Below are 16624 nucleotides of genomic sequence, written 5' to 3'. Positions count from 1 at the left end.
GAGCACAGACATGGATGGATACACTTGTGGGGTTTCAGCTCTGTTTCTTTTGTTTTGCAATTGGAACATAGAGAAAATGAAGCTTAAGTTTAATTAGTTGCAATAAACTAATATACAAGTATTTCTGTACTTGTTTGCTACTTATGTAACTAACACTATTTTGGTTACTTGTCTAAGCCACTGAATTGGAAAAAAAAAGGAATATGAAATGTAATTAACCAGACTGTATTATCAATTGCAATAGTTTCAATAATCAACAAACCAAGAAATTATCTGCTGAAAAAATATGTAAAAAAAATAAAACAATTATATTTGAGGATTTTGCATTCATTTACAGTTGGAAGTGCAAACAGGAAAAGAAAAAGGTGAATGGGAATTTAATTATTTGAGGAAATTATTCATTCAGCTGTCAGCTTACTATTTTCTTCCCTTTTAATCTTAAATGCAGTTGATTTCATCCTTGAAATGGAATTAACATTATAGCCATTCAGTAAAAAATCTCAGTGACAACTAAAAGAAAAACAATCAGCATTCTACTGCTTCATGAAAGAGTAAAGGTCTCTTTTGTTCTCATGTCAAGCTTTGCATGAAGACCAAAATTAATTTTGTTTGTGTGCAGTTGGGAAGTGATAATTCAGATTTCTTTATAGCACTTGTTCATCATATTGAAAAAGAATTTTAAAATTTTCCTCCCTACAATTTCTTCACAGCAATGTTTCCTCTTCCGGAAGAAAATTTGAGACCAAGAACTTTCCAAGTACCACTAACAGAGGCTTCATGTGTGCCTACCGAATAAAAATGTTTCTAACTTCATAGGTAATTGGCTGGCAATGCTTGGGCCATGGCAGCGTTTAAATGAAAACTATTGTTTTGCATAATCTATTCCATTACATACATGCCAGATATTCCAGGACCAGCTCTACTAACCTTAGCAGGGCTCTCGGCTTGACCTGAGAAACATATACTGCACCTATTGCAGCATATTGATAGGTGGGCTCCACGGAGCAATCCCCCTTTTCATAAGATTTGCAGGATTTGTGGGTTGCCACTTTTTTCTTTTTATTATTAAAGTAATTCATATGATAAATGAAAGCAAAATTTTAGTGAACCAGAACCATTTATGATTTTTTATTTTATTTGTCATATCAGAAAAAGGAAGACCACATAAAAATATTCTGAAGCAATACATGCATGTTTAAATATATAGTTGTATTAAATAATCAGAAAAAAACCCCAAATTTTTGCAAGCCAGTTTCCTAAGAAACAGAAGTATGATTTACATCACTACCTTTCCTATGGTGTAGTTCAGTCTCAGAACTCAAAAATCTATTAGCACATTTACAGGGCAAGATGTTGTGCTTTGAGTGTGTATTCAGACTGGCAAATTTTTCTATAGCACTCTCCAGTTTTATAACATTAAGCACTTAATCAGTGAAACCCAACCCTTTTTAGAAATTAGGGGCCTCTAATAATTTAGCTTGATTTCTTTTAAATGTTATTCCTGTACGAAACATCCCTATTCACTGAAAAGTCACTGAGATTGCTTATCAGATAAGGGAAATAGAGACTTTCAAGCTGGCTGCTCCTTTCACATGGGAGACTGTCATATGTCATATTATTATTAGAAGTTCTTTGATATTTATGCTTGGAGGAAATTCTTCTTTGAGGAGGACTTAGTTTGTTCCTGATTTTAAAATCTGTCACTGACTATTCAGTATTTTTAATATATTCTGTTTCGTTTAAACTCTCCAGAAAGAAGTCTGGGATGTTAGCTTTATTTTGTCAGCACCGCAGAAAATTTTTTCTCAATGTTATGAGTGAATTGTGACTTGCCCTGTTACTGAAAAAGTGCATTTGCAGCTATGACAAAGGAGAGCAGTATCAGGGACTTTCCTTGGGTTTGAAGAATTTACAAAGGAAGGTTTCTGTTTCTTCCCTCACAAATAAGGTCATGTATGTATCCTTTTTAAGTGTCTTTATCTTAGGCACAGAAGTCAATGTGGAAATGACTTAAAGTAAAATTATCAGATACTTACATGTTAAAGATGTTTTGGGGCTTGTAAAGGGTTTTTGTAATTTGTGATGTATGATACCTCCTGCTGAACATCCTACTAGTCATTTCTCTTTATTTTTAGAAAATCTGGCTCTTCATTCCATTTTCAAGGGATTTCAGCTCACAGGAGCCTAAAGGCATGTTTACAGTACTCAGTGGTACTCCAGCTTGAGGAGCTGTAGCGTAACAACTATGGCCTGGTAAATTCAACAGGTGAAGCATATCTTGTATTGGCGTGTGCTGTGCTGACCAGGGGGTTTGGTTCTAACGTTCACTTGCAGAATCAGCTTAGCTGACTGTACCAGCTGATGGTTCACATTTGGCATTACTTATATTTGAGTCTATATAACCAGTTTGGATAATGTCACTCTAGATTTTCAAAATAATTGAGAGAGAGAATTCCCAAATGTGTTGAAAGTATGACTCTGGTTTGAATGCAAAAGATCTTAGTTCTTACATAGCCAAGTAAGTGCCTGAGGAGATACTCACAAGAGCTTGGGTTCTGAGCCATTTCGGAACTGTAGTCTCAACTGACAAATGCTAAGTTATACAAGATAGATTATACATATATACATATATACAAGATAGGATATACAAGATAGTTATACATAAAGACTTGTACTGATCTTGATTTTGTGGGTATCTAGCAGAAGATAAATAGATACTGAAATTTCCAAGGCTTAATTTGGAGAGGGCAGTGAAGTAAACAATAACCTTATGTGATCTTCCTTTCAGCATTTACCAGCTCACATGTTTGAATTTAGTTTGGAGTTTTAGCCTCTTGATACTAATCATGAATGCTCTATCACTGACATCCACCAAGTCATTCAATCCATTTGTGTAACAGATCCTGTTCTGTAGAATCAGAAAGTATTTCCTCTGCATCATAAAAAATTGTGAAAACAAGTCAGTAATGACCATTTTTTTCACAGCGTATAGGGGAACAGATAAGCACCTAATACATTACTACTTGCTTTTTATCCCTCACTTTACTCCTTTGTTTTAATTCTCTTCCTCAATTTGCCTGTCACCCACACTGTTCCTTCCTTCCTTTTTTCCAGCCATCTATACTTTGCCTCCCCTATACTCTTTCCTAGGTACCCTCACATGCACATCAGAGTAAAGATAAACTTACCAGTCAAATCTAGATACAGATATTTCCCATTGCTAACAAAAAAGTCATGTAATTCCTTCCCGTCTCATCCCTTCTCTTGTCTGTTGTGGTGTATTTCACATATATTTTGGTATCAGATAACGAGATAGCAGGCACTGCCTGGCACTTTTATGCTTACTCTAAACTCAAACCATTCAGTCATCACCTGGCCCACCAGAATAGTTGCTGATGATTTGCTTCTAGTGACACTGCCATGTAATGCTACTGCCGGGATCTGTGTTTCACACAGTAATGGAAGAAATGGAGAGATGAAGCATTCACCATGCTCTATTGCTGCTGGTCAAAGTTAGGAGGGGAGATCTGGCATCCCTGTAGTGCACAGAGAGAGAGATCCACCTAGTGACTGATTAATCTACAACAAGACTCGTGCAGCATGTTAACATTATGCAGCACCATCTATGCTTATAAGCATGCCAGAGAGAAGCACAAGTCTGTTTGTATTCAAACAAAGAATCCTTTATACATACCACCTCCTCGTTATTTTGATTTTCCCAATAACCCCACTAATTAGGTTGTGATCCTGGTTATCAACCCATTTTTCATGAGAGGTTTGATATGTGCTCCTTTGCTGATTGTGACGGTTAGCTGAAGAGCTGACCCAGGTCTCTCCTCTAGTAGCATATGAATCGTTTTTACATTTTCTTTCCAGCTTGTAATAGGACAAAATGATGCTCCCAGCCCCACCCCTTGATGCCCTGTACAGATTTATTACAAACACAAAGCAAATTGTGAAGACAGAAGAAAAAGCATATGTCACCCTTACACGACAACAGAACCCATCCTTTGCTCCAGCTCATCTTTACACTAGAAGTCCAAATGAACACGGTAGAAGTTCACACGTGTGGAATCTAGCAGGCCACTAACAGCTGACTTGAAAAATACTGGCTTATCTAAGTCAGCTCTGCTGAACCCTCCTGGGACAACTGCAGAGATGACTGCTCCCAGTTATTGGTCCCACCCCACTGGTGGAGGTTACCACATCTTATGCAGGTGCTTATGCTGGCACCTCAAGTGTGCAATTTAGAATACAGACCCTAAGCTCCATTGGACCGTGAACCTCAGCATCTGAAAGATAAATACATGCCCCGTTTTGCCTTCATGATATGCAGGCAGTGACCTCTGCAAAGATCAGATGGGCCAGTAGCACAGAAAGCATTACTGCTGCTGTTTCAGGTAAGATCTGGCAGGCAGACTCATTTGCTGCAGTCCAAAGAATCACTCAAATAGAATGACACAGATCATGAGTGACAGGTAGAAAAATTCTGCATAGAAGAAAAGAAACTTATTTCATTTTTTTTTTTTTTTTTTTACAAACTAAATTCCAGGAATCTGCCTTCACTTACACACATTTGCTGCAGCATACTCTGAATATATTTTTTTCTTTTGATGTCTTCAGTTTACCTGAAATGTTTTGTAGTTAAATTATTGGGATCTATATCACCAGCTTCTATAGATTTATCTGATCTTTGCTATTTCATTGCAAACGTCACAGAAGATGAAGATGAAAAAGAAAGCCAGGTTTTATGACTGACTTGCTGCTGCCTAATTATATGGAAACACTGCTTTTTTGATAATAATGATATGTTAGCAGCTTGATTTACTAATCAGATTCTGTATCTAGGGATAGGAAGGGGGATGTGTGCACATATGCACATATATATTTGATCCAAAATTTGCATTTTCTCTGTTAGCATTGATTAGTAACTAAATTTTCAACAGTACTTGTAAAGAATAATTTGGCTGAATCATTAAATACAACATGGTACCTTTGCAAGCAGAAATCTACAGTTCTGTCTGAAAAACTAGATAATACCAGTATTATATACCACATTGAAATCCAACAGTATTGATGGAATGAGTTACTTATTCCCCTGAATAAATAAGTCCAATCAGAGAACAGAAATAATAAAACTATGTAACTCGCTAATCATGCAAACAATACCGAATAATCAAAATAATTTGTAAAATTCAGGCTGAAAACCATTTATTTAACAAGTTGTTTAGGCAGTCCATCCAAACTCAGAGTCACTGCCAAAAGACTCTGGGTCTGAAACAAACGTAATTTACAGCAAATGTTCACACTGCTGTGCTCAGAAAAATAAGATATCAATCATTTCATTTCTATGCACCAGTTTGACTTCAAATGTATCTGGAATTTGCCCATATAACCGGCCAAGTATGGGCGTGTTTGTTAGCAGGCAAATATACATACCGTTCTGGGCACCTGATCATTTTACTGCTGAAGCCCATGACTGCAAAAGGCCTGAAACTGCCCCTTTATACATACGTGCATTTGGACACTTCAGGGATGGAAAAGCTTAAACCCACAATATTTGTTCTGTTGCGGTATGGTGCGCTTCATGAATGGGTGGAGAAGTTCAGCCCCCACTAAGGATGGTACAGCTTTCTTCTCAAAGCCACCTTGGCTTTCCAGGCAGGACTCGCTAGTTTGGTACAACCCCATCTTGAAGAAAATTCCCTAGGTTTTCTGCCAGACCACCGACATACTGATTTCTTTTAGTCTACTGACCTCTTCTGAACTGTGGATGAATTTGTTTGGTGTGACATCTGCACAGTTTGTCCTACTAATTGAAAGACTAGCTATGACTTATTTCCCCAAAGACTGTCTGCAGTCAGCAAGCAGGAACAAACTTCAGTCATTGCCGATTGGCTGCTTCTCAAAATCGTGTCCCAGACGTACCTGGTTTGTGTTTTCTGTGTGCCATTCATTTCTTTTAGGCTGACAATTTCATTTAGTTATCTCTGATCAGCTAAGACAGGCCGAGAGATCTCTCTGGTTTCAAACCAGCTGCACTTGTGCCTGATGCATCCCTCCCCCAGAGAGCAAACGTACAGATGAAGCTCCCAAGTCAATCTATATAGCAAAGAAATTATGGAGCTGATGTCAAGTAACAAGAAATGGGGGAAAATGCTCCTAGGAAGGACTGATGAACTAATCTGAACTATATAATTTCTATTTCTACAGAAAGTATCCTGAATTTTTAGGCTTGTTAATCACCAGCATTTGTTTCTGGCTCATTGTTTGAAAAAAATTAAACAACAAAAAGCCGCTGAGGAAATATCATTATTAAAAGGAAATTGAGAAAAAGGAGAATGATCTTCTCCCACATTTTACAATGCCTGGGCCAGGAACAGAACTATTTGAGCTTCAAAAGCCCACTGTACAACTTAAGAGATATAAAATTGCCCTGGAAATGGAGGGGACATACTTAATTTGAAAATTGTCCCAGAAATCAAAGATGAGGTTGTCATGAGTCATTCTAGCAGATGAGCTTTTCTTCTTGACTCTGAAGATTGACAAAGCTACTGGCAACCTTGAGCAAGATTTGCATGCCTCTGCAGTTGTCTGCACAAAAATGCAGTACAAAGGGGACACAGAATCTATTATGATATTTTGGAATCAGTATTACACTCATATTTCAGCTGAACAGAAAAATGGGAGTTGATGACAGATGGTAGTGGAGAATTGGCAGGAACAATTAAGAACTGAAGAAGGCATGGGAAATATATTTTTTGTTAAAACACTTCTCTGTAATTAAGGAATATGTGTCTCTTGACACCATTTCAGTGCATAGATATGTTTTAAGACCTGAGAAGGTAAGACAGGCCAAGAAGTTCTTGAGTTGTAAGTCAGCTACACTTGAAAAAGGTCCAGTAGATATTTGTCAGCATAGCAGCTTTTGCCTTCTGAATTCCAGGAAACTGAAAACACATCAACATTTTTAGATGGTGAAGATATACTCAGAGTAATGTATTCTCCCATACCCCACTTCATCTTACGTCCTGATATATTTGTGAAATTTATAGGAATTTAATACACATTTTTGCCAATTAGTCACATTCTGAAAATCAAGGGTATTTCCTGCAAGGGTACCTCTGATAGCTTATACAACCAGCAAAAGCAAGGCAGAAATATTCAGTGAGTTACAAAGCATTCTTCCATAGTCTTTCGCAATGACTAACCCTAGCAAACGTATTTGATGTTAAGATTAATGTTCATTTCTGATGTGGATTCACACTTTACATCTGCTCCGAAAATTACTCACTGCTGACAATGGATGAAACTGAACCGCTGTTGAACATGGTTCAGCTGGAAGTACGGTGACAGAAAACAGAGTCAGGCCCATTCAGGGACTGGTTTTAAGCTGATGTTTTTCAAGATCCTTTTTTGTCCTTGGCTATATACCCGGTTAAATTTTGCTCAGCTAAATGACCACTGCACCGTTGAGTCACATAATTCAGGCTTCAACTATGTCCTAATAAAGACGATCAGCAAGGATGCTGATAATTGGTATCAGAGGTGATTAGACCACTGTTCTGCAAGTAGCCTACTGATTTGTTTTCCTCTACTTCTTCACTGCTGAGAATCCAGCACCAGGTGACTCATTACCCTCAACTGAAGTAGGATTCAAAGGAACATAGATGCTAGAGCTTATCACCAAGCTTTCTATTCTGTCTCCTAAGGTTTTGTTTCTAAAATGAGATAAGGTATTGTTTTTAGCATTTAGAAGTGACAGGAAATGTGGGCATCTTTTCTTGTAATTTTGTAGACAACTGTAATAGGGATCAACAGAATTGTTATACAAAACAACGCAGAACTGTGGTGTTGTTTATTACACAATAGCAAAACATCAATCCACTTTCCCTTGTGAAGCCCAGCATAACCGAAGCACTGTTATTTTTTAGTGACTGCTTTTGTATTGTTCTTCGTACCAAAACATGTACGTAAGTAAATAAGAAATACCTCTCCTCGTGCCCAGTAATTAAAAGTGTATGCAGTAACTGCATACTACGGAGCACTGCAGGTGAGAATTCCAACATTTACTACAACCTTCTCCTCTCCCGCTTCCCTCACCTTTTCACAATTCAGTTGGCACGCAGAAATCACAAACCTCTTTGTACAAAATCTGCTCTGCAGGATATGACAGAGTAACGCACACAGCACTTGATACTGAAGACTCTGAACTGAGCAGAAATAGCCAGCTGGAAACTACTGCTGACTTGATCTTGATTTTCTGAGCAAACTATATCCAAACTATCCTCAAAAGCAAAATCAGATTTGTTCCAAGGAAGTCTAGAGTCAAGACTTGTCCCAGAAGACAAATGTGGAGCTCAGGCTGACACCTAATTCCAGAAGGGGGGTGGGGGTGGGGGGGTGGGGGGGTGGGGAGTGGGGCAGTAGGCAGGGCTTCATTTGAATGGAAACTAAAAAGAAATCATGACATGAAGCAACGGAGAAATGAGAAATACCTAGATGGGAAATAAGGTGACAGAGATTGTTTAAGAATGCAAAACCTGGAGGTAAAGGAAAAGGTGTGAGAGTAAAGGAAGCTACCAGTAACATACTGGGGGAGGGGGAGCAGAAAAATAAGGGGGATGGAGAAGACACCCAAGAGGAGCTGGATTGTTTTTACCAAAAATCCAAGTTAAACTTAATCACCATGTACTTGTGTTATACTGTGCTCTGCTTCACAGTCTGTTTGATGAGTTCCCCTTGCTTTTTATTCAAGGCAAAACACCTGAGGCTGACACAGACATACACAGTGTGCGGGGCGGGGGTGCCTTCAAAAGCTATTTTGTTCTTTGTCCATTATGCTGTTTACACGACCTGACGTTGTTGAAACAAAACTTTAAAATACTTATCTAACTTGAAAAATGCAAATATTATAACAGTGAAGACATAACCACAGCTTAAAGAAATGGGAGAGGAGATTAAATTCCAAGTTTTCCTTCTCTCAGAACTACTTCTGTGTTTAAGGGAGAAAAATGGCAGGATGAAGGCAGCGGCAAGTGGGAAATCAACGCTCTCATGTCCCATTGGCTGTAAAACAACTTTGGAATCTCTTTGTGTAGGAAAAAGGATCAGTGCAAATGCCTTGACAAAAATCCCTCAATATCATATATCGCAGCGACTTTGAATTCAAGGACAAAGTCAAAAGGCAGCTGTCGGCACTCGCAATGTATGCAGCAGCAATGCCTGCCGGCCGCGGGGACGTGCTCGGGTCACTGAAAAATAGCCGATACAGTAGAAAGAAATTGTGAGCCCAATTCTCAAATGGAGCATAAGGTTTCTGAGCCCTTAGGCCTGGTTCCAAAACCTTGATGTCAGCCAAGCCCCACCCACCGACTTCAGTAAACCCTGACCCACACGGATACATATGCAGATACGCTAATTACGACTGTCAGGGAGGGGCTTTCAGCTCCAGCTCTCCTGCTCCGTGCCTGCAACATATCATGCAGCATCTTCTGGCAGTTCTAGATGACAGCGCTTAAGGGGACTTGCAAGTTTGACAAAAAAGTTTGTGAAATTGATTGGTATTTAGAGTTTAGTGGTCTCCTATGAGTATTCCTGTGCTTCTCTGACTGATTTTGATGAAGTGCTTTTATTTGTCTTTCTACCGAGAGACTGCAGATGAATTTGCAATAGAGCAGCATGGCTCCTGTTTAGCTTTGTCAGGCACCACTTAGCCATGTTATAATTTATTTTCCGGGAAAAAATATTTCTCATGAGAGCTTCAGGCTAACACAGTTATAAAAGCACCTGGCTACCGTTCAGCTTCGTGTCTGAAAGCAGTTTCATTTCCATGCATAAACAGAAAAATACCAAACTGGAGAGGAGGAAGAACCAGAAGTCCCTCCAGGTACACATGCTGTAGGTACGCAGGTCTTCTTTCAAGTGGCATTTAATTAAATCGAACACCACCCTAGCACACAAGTTAGCAAAGTCAAGGTTAAAATAGGCCTGTGTAGAAACACAGACGCTGCTGTCAATAGTGGTGAAGCCACAGCAGGGTCTGGGAAGGGTTGTTCGCTTAACAAAGCAGCCTGTCTCTGCTCATTGCTAGGTTGGGAACTGACTGTTCTAAATTTTTGAATGGATTTAGACCTGTATTTAACTTTGACATACCATGTAATAGAGCAATCTTCACCTTGCTTCAGCTTTATTTAGTGAGAGTCCCTTTTACTCAGAGTGCAATGATTGTGGTGTTTGTTTGGGGTAGTTTTGTTCCTATTTTCTGCTGAATTATAGTGATTAGTGAGCAGTTTGAAAGCACCAAGCTCAAAGATCTTTTCTGCTTTGATCACCATTACTGTTATCCAAGAAGAAGCAGAAGTATGGTTACAGGATGAATGTAAATATCAATTCAGCTTCACTGCACTCATGGAGGGCCTGCTGTACTCTTTTCCTGTGCTTTCTCTCTACTCTTTATCTCATTAAAATGCAGGGGAAGAAATATAGTGATGTACATATAATTAAGACATAAAGTCTTTCTAGAACATGCCACTAATCACAAAATGTGATTTCTAGCATGCTTTATAATTAAAGAATATCTTTGTTTGTCTTGCTCATATCTTGCATTTTAAGAAAGAAAGATCCAATGAGAAAATGGAGCCTGTTCATAGGGAGCTGCTCTCCTTGCTAGTTTAATCAGCTGTGATGTTTCATTAGCAATGACTTAACCAAACCAGACAATGCTTATTGCAGCACCTAGCCCTATAATCATTGCACATTACTACTGTTGTGTGGGGCTTTTTGGATTTTTTATTCAATACACTGCAATAATGACAACTGGTTAGTGCAGGCTCAGGCTTAGATCAACTAACTCGCAGCCTCCAAAATGACAACAGGACAGTTTGGCCATGAAAACCACCCAAATTTTGCAAACTTTGGTGCGAAGAGGATGAAACCCACATTTTAAATTCAAGTTCAGACAATTCACTAGTCACAGAATGTATTTAGCACTACCATTCATCCATACAGAGTAATTACATTCAATCTTTGACTTCTACCTCCCAGACATTTTCAGGAGTACTAACTCAGCTGACCTAAAATTGCCTGTTTGCACATTGGTGGCACTATTCAACTTATTGCCACAAAAACATCACCCTTTATTTAACTTTAGCTCTGGAAAGGCTTTAGTAAATGCAAAACTGTGAGACAACATGAAAAATCTGACTTCCCGATGCTTTTCCACCAGTGAGGTAATGCATGCACAGATGCTCCAAAGATATTTTTTTTTTACTACTGAGGAAGAAGTAGGGATATTTAAAACAGCAATGTTATAGAAATTATCGTGAATGAGTTAGCAGGATAATGAGGGGTTTATTGTGCTAAACCAGGTGGAGGGAGCTGGATGGAGAGCTGGTTGTGCTGCAGGGAAGGACTGCAACGGCACGATGCTGCCTTCCTGCGTGGGAGAGGACCAGGGCAGAGGGAGCCTGACGCAGGGGATGCTAATGGGAAGAGAACAGGACTGGATTTGAAATACTGTTTCCTAACAAACTTCTGGTGAAATCTAAAGCACTTCTTTTTTGCTCTGCGTAGCTGAGTTACTCGTCTGTAAAATAACAATAATAGCATTTCTTTATCTCCAAGAATAAACAGTGGAAAGACTGGAAAGTAGTCAGATATCATCATCAGGAGGACAGGGTAACGCAGTAGCAGCATAACACAAGGAAACGTTTCTATTTTTTCAAGTAAATTCAAAACAAACTGGAAAAAGCAGTCGACATCTCTGGGATTAAAATGGAAATAGAAAGAGGATATTTGGACATATTTTCCCCTCAGAAAATAGGATTGATATCATTTTGCTCTGACTTTATAATTCCCATAGCTTATTATAAAGTAGCTGTCCTCTTTGATTTCTGTATTGGAACATACAGTGCAACTGCATATATTCGTAGAAATAGGCTTATTATTGTAACAACTCAAGGGAATCTTCTGAATTGACGGAAAACATTTACATTGGAACAAATTACATTTAACCAGAAAACTAATTGTTACACTGAGAGCTGTATACTGTTGTAATTGCACTGTCCTAATTACACACATTGCATTATTTAAAAAGAATAGCATTGTTTATTTGCAATATCCTCTGCTTATTTACAGTTGCATATTTGAACAAGGAGCAAGGAGTTATTCCTACAAAGCAGTAGAGAGATTGTTATCTGCACAAAAACACAAAATTAATTCAGTAGAGGAAATCTACTCTCAAACAGAGCAAGAGAGAAATTCCTCCTGAGGCAAGACATTCTACAATTGTTTCTAAATTTCTGTATAATTAACAAAGCACTTACCATCTGCAGTGATTGACCTGTCAGATCTGCTCCTCTGAGATAATGTCAGTGACATTTAAAAAAAAAAGTATGAATATAAAAAAAAGCCATATTCGACTTGTAGGGAATGGTGTTATCCTGTAAACAGAAATTACAAACACTCAAGATGGAATTAGTTTACAATGACTGCTGATTAACATCAGTAGTGCTGATCAGATGAGTTCAGCCCAGGTATTTACTAGTGGCATATCCTTTGCTGGCTGTCATAACAGTGACCCTATTTTGTCTCTTATTTTTTATTGTGTAAATGCCTCTCTAACATACCAAAAGGCATCTCAGAAAATCCGCTCGCTCATTTAGACTAATACACTAAACAATGTTTACGTTCTATGGTAAAAGGCTGATTCTCTGTTGCTTTGCAACTTTGCTGCGTGTTTATTTTGACCCAACTAATTAGTGTATCAGGTTGACTTAATGCTACCAACCAGCAGTGACCCCCTTTTTACCTCAACAGCGTGAATATCTCAGCACATTTCAAGGCACTAGAAAATCCAGTCCGCTACTGCTGCTTTTGTAGAAAACAAGCAGTCCGTCTTTTGTTTATCATTTTTAATTAAATCTACTAATCCCAAACAGCATAATTTGTGGATTAGCTCCATCTCTTTAACTATTCTGCGTTCGGTTCCTGTGTTACATTAAGTATTTATAGATGCTGCAAAAATGCCTCTCCCAAAAATGCTTAACAGCCCATAATATTTCTTCCTTCACAAACCTGAATTTCTGGCAAATGTTATTTAGAGACATGTAAAATACAATTTCATCCAAAGCAATACACACTTTTCTCCCATCAGGTTTTGTAAGTGATCTTTTTAAAAGTAGCACAGAGAAAGAGATGGATGTTGTGTGGCATGAGAGATGAATGCATCTTCAGTTCTAAGGAACAACTATTGAAGTTTCAGATTGGTAACGATCACAGTCAAAATGATATTTTAATCTTAGTACACAGTAGGGAATAGACAGTTACTGCACAGTTCACTAGAATTTTACCCCCCTTGACACATGAAAGAGCAAGTAGTCTGACTTTTCATCTTATTTCAGAAGAGATCCCCTTCTGGAGGTGGTCTAGTCAACTCCAGCCAGTGCTCCTAATACAGAAACTTTCAGTTCTACAGTAAATGTGACTGATCTTTTATCTTTGATTTAAGTTCATTGCCACAAAATCAAGATGAATTTGTTGAAGTGTAAGGTTAAAAACTGCAGAAATGAGAACTCCTACAGTACAAGTTGTTTGTAAATTTCTGATCAATGACCTTTTAAAATATAAATTGTAAAACGGCTATCAAACTTTCCTAAAGTATCTTTGACAATAAATAGAAAGTTTAATCTTTTTTTCTTGCTTTCAGAGAGATTTTTGTAGATTTTTTTTCCCCCCAGTCCATATTGCTAGATGCACTTTGTTATTTTCTCTTGATTCAGTGATGAGGACAAGAGAGAGGCTATTTTTTGGCTGTTTCTATGATCCCAGTTCTTCAAAGATGTGTGGTTTGGGTGGGTGGTATATTCATTATAATTGAATAGTGGTATAGAGAAAGCAGTGAGTGCAATTTCTTCTTGTTTGCAGGTAATGGATAATGAAAGAAGCGAGAATAAACTCATATGGCCTTTCAACAAACAAAAAAGTACTAGCACAGATTGAAGGCATAGAAAGAAACCACAGAAGAAAAAAATATTCTGTAGGTAGTTGTCCTGTGAAGCCTGTCAGGGAAGAGACAGCTGTGGAAACTGTAATCCCTTAATTTGGAGAGATCCTGAAGAAAGCTGCCAAGTCGATGGGGACTTGCACTAACCATGGAGATGTTCCTTGAGAAACAAACAGAAGTTAAACATATGGTGGAATCAAGAATATGAAGTACACCACACTGTCAAAAAAGGAGAAAAAAAATGAATGAATCCAAGTGAACTGCATAACAGATGAATTAGAGGACCCATAAAAATGAGGAGCTGTTCTTATAAATTATTAATCTTACGCTGCATAATTGTACTATCCCTACACAGACATCTCAAATCAGGTGAACTAAACCAACTAAAGAGCTGGTACTTTACTGGGATCATTATACTTTCAGAGCACTGCTACAGTCTGCCCCCAAGAAAGAACTCCTTAACTACTCAGTTTCCAATGAAGGGAATAGTCCAAAACATTTCACAATGGTGAGGACTTTTTTTTAAAAGGGAAAAAGAGAGAAAAAAAAATAGAAAAAGAAAAAAAAAGAGAGAGAGAGAAAGGAATCAGCCAAAGAAACCTCTCTGTCTTAGAAAAGCCTCAGTCAATTGTGATTTCCCATACTTCCAAACAAGGACGGTATTCATCTAAAAATTTACCTTGGCAAGCACTTCACAGACATGCTGTATGTATAGCTAAATCTATTTTATATCATGCTATGAGTGCTAATCTTATTGCAGAACACAGCGATTACAGCTTACATTGAATTACTACTTTTTATAACTCATTGTAGTGAGGTATTACCATGTGACACCTCCAAGCTAGTGAGCACTTCATTATTTTTAAACAGAAAAATTGAAGGAAACCGCTTATGTTGAACTGATTGTTCATCTTTCTCATTCTATGTTAGAAGAACAAGCCATACAATAACTAGGACTTCCTAGAATCCAGCTGGTTTAGTAATTGGCCTTATATATGCCTACTAATATCAATACTAAAAGTCCTTTAAACTGCTTATTTATGACATCATGCTGTATGTAGCACACAGAACAGACTACAATGGTGTTCATATAATATACTACTTCCATAAGGCACATTTTACTTTTGAAAAGTGCATGATATACACATACAAAAGATGTACATCCATGTAAATGCAGAAGAGCTATTAAAATTGGCAATGATTTACCTTTGCTTTTAAAGTAGCAACCAAAAGTTCTGCTTTCAGCATAGCGAGGGCAATGGTAAAACGCTGCTTGAACTTGTGCACGTTATTTCAACTTTTAGGACATACCCTCTGAAGGAAAATGGATTATTGTTCAAGGAACTATACAAAGATTTTTCATTTGTGCTCAGACAGAGAAATATCCTACATGATGACACATTTTTAATTCTCTATTTAAAAAGCTTTTGGTGTCACCTTGGAGAGTCCCAGAGTGTGCTTGCTAAAAGTAAGCTTAAGAAGAAGGTGTGACAGCTGTGGTTTTTGACATGAAAACATCTCTCACTATAGGCACAATAACATTTTAGTTATCCCATTTTGATGAGTATGTGCTGACATTTAAAAGACCAGAGAAGGAAAAAAAAAAACCACCTTAGCCTCTATTTCATGGGAAAAAAAGAAAGTCTGTGTTTTGTTTTGCTTTTCTTGAAGATTCTCACATATCTTGGCTTTTTTAAATGTTAACAGATGCTCAGCAGACACGAGCACAATCAAAACCAGTAAAACCAAATTCACATTTACTCCTCTGGTTAAAAATTTGTTTGTCAGCAAACAAATACATACTTACAACTTCTTAAGGGATACAAATACATTAAAAATATATTTTATTTCCATGCTCACATAAAAAAAAAGGGATTTTTAAACACTTGCCTATTAGCATTTATCTCAATCTTTTCTTTCTTTACACATGCTATGGTATCGTACAGAAGTTTTATAAAATGCAGATAACACTGTACTGACATTTGCTGCTGAATAGTTGCTCAATGACCTACATGAAATGGGTTGTTTGTCTAGCTGCTAATGAACCAATATTTCATATCACAAACCACATGACCTCAAATGACAGTATGTATGGCAATATCAGTTAAAGAGATTAAGGCCTGTGTGACTGTGGAAAAATGCCTAGTGGTCTCTTGCATCCAACACTTTGAAGGGATATATGGAGAAGTTTGCACTCCCAATATTAATATCAGTAACCATTAGACCCAGAACTTCTCACTGAAGTAGGCACATGAGCACTAATTTCTTAAAAGCTTTTATGGAAGCTCATTCTATAGGCACAAAATGAATGAGGCAATGTATGAACTCAGAAATCAGCTATGACATTTTATTTTGCTTAGTTCCTGAAGTGCATACAAAAGTTCCAATTACATTCAGCATCAATATAATATGAAGCAGCTTAGTGCTTTAAAATCTTAAATGCAAGAAAATTTATCATTTGGCTAAATAACTTTCATAGGTCACCTCATCAAGGGAACATGTATTTCCAGACTGCATTTGTCTTACTGAAGCTGTACGTTGGGTAGTATCAAAGAGATTTAAGAAAGTAAGGAGAAAGGCTGAACTGAGGATATTTGACTGCAATTTGCTTTGTGGATT

Source organism: Falco rusticolus, chromosome 8 (assembly GCF_015220075.1).
Source record: "Falco rusticolus isolate bFalRus1 chromosome 8, bFalRus1.pri, whole genome shotgun sequence".
Lineage (NCBI taxonomy): Eukaryota > Metazoa > Chordata > Aves > Falconiformes > Falconidae > Falco > Falco rusticolus.
This window is presented reverse-complemented; position numbering follows the sequence as displayed.